Source organism: Helobdella robusta, assembly GCF_000326865.2.
Source record: "Helobdella robusta unplaced genomic scaffold HELROscaffold_31, whole genome shotgun sequence".
In the NCBI taxonomy this organism is placed as follows: Eukaryota; Metazoa; Annelida; class Clitellata; order Rhynchobdellida; family Glossiphoniidae; genus Helobdella; species Helobdella robusta.
The window spans coordinates 1,882,042-1,883,849 of record NW_008704544.1 but is presented as its reverse complement, the minus strand read 5'-3'; positions in this window follow the sequence as shown (position 1 = coordinate 1,883,849).

Below are 1,808 nucleotides of genomic sequence, written 5' to 3'. Positions count from 1 at the left end.
CTGTGTGTTCTTTGTATGTGTGTGTGTTGTGTGATTGGTTGCTTGTTTATGTGATCATATGTAAGTGAGTATATATACACACATATGTGTGTGAGTCAGTGTATGTATGTGTGTGTATGATTGCTTGTATTTGTGTGTGTGTTTGTGTGCGTGCGTTCTCTATAAGGACATGTTAGATTGATTAGAGATAGAACTGATGACCGATTTAATGTATAATCAACGAAAAGAATGGAAGAATTAAAATTAAAAAAAAATTAGGATGAATGAAGGAATGAATTAATGAAAGAATGAATGATTGATTGATTGAATGAATAAATAAATAAACAAATTTATGAATAAATGAATGAACAAACAAATAAATGAAATCAGAAAACTAAGATTAAATAGATGAGTGGATGAATGAACGAACGAACGAATGAACGAACGAACGAACGAATGATTGCAATCCAATTTGAAATGAAAACATCAGCGAATGGATGGATGAACGAGTGAATAAAACGAAAAGAAAGAACAAACAAAAAATGAATCTAAGAAGAGAAATTAATCAATATATTTGTTTTATGTAGGTTATTAGCTGATTAATAAAATCCAACGATATTCCCAGCAAATGCTTTATGTACGAAACTTAAACTGCTAATATAAAAAAACAATAAATAATAATTATTTTTATTATTATTTTTATCATTATTATTTTATTATTATTATTAATTGTGTTTTTGAAGCAGCAAAACTAATGTGACCGTTCTACCAATATTTATAAGGATGAATTGAATGAATAAACGAATGGACGAACTAATAAGCAAGCTTTCAATTGAATGAGTGAACGAGAAAATGAATCAACAAGTGAATGAATGAAGAAACGAATGAAAAAATAAATAAATGGATGAATGAGTGAATAAATAAATGAATAAAATCTCAAAAAACGGATGTATGAATGTTTGTGTAGGCACATGGAGAGAGCAATATTTGAGCGCTTATACGTTTGCGCAAACAACATCATCATCATCATTATCATCATTATTATTATCATCATCATCATCATCATCGTCATCGCTGTAGTCATCATCATCCTCATCGCTGTCGTCATCATCATCATAATTAACATCACCAGTAGCAATAACTTTGTTGTGTATTTTTAAAACTATTATCTTCTGTATTTTCCCAGCGTCATCACGTCCTCGATACGGTTTTCATAGTTTAGTCATTTCACAATGACATCAAAGACGTCATCACCACATGACATTAACAGTTTCTCATCACATTAAGAACATTAACAGTTTCTCATCATCATCATCATCACATTAAGACAACATCATCACGCCACAGTACATTACAACGCAGTAAACTTTGGTTTGAGGTCAAATGAGATATTTCGATTTGTATTGTGTATTGTAATCATCAAACGACAAAATCTCTACTACAAAACATTAACGCATAATAAATATACCATCAGATAGACCACCCTTGCATAGCGATGACATCACGTCTCAGTATTAACACATAATCACATCAACATGTTATCACACCGTAACGTTAACACATAATCACATCAACACATTACCAGATCGTAACGTTAACACATTATCACATCAACAAGCCATTACATTCACATCACATCAACACATCGCCACAAATTCACACAAAAAAAAATCTCTTCTTTTCAATCTTTTTTTAAGTCGTTATCTGCCCCGGCATCGAATACATTAGCGAAGACAGCTCCGACTACACAAGACATAACATTTTAGTGATATCATCGTCATCATTACCATCCTTTTTAATTTAAATCATCATCATCGTCATCATCATCG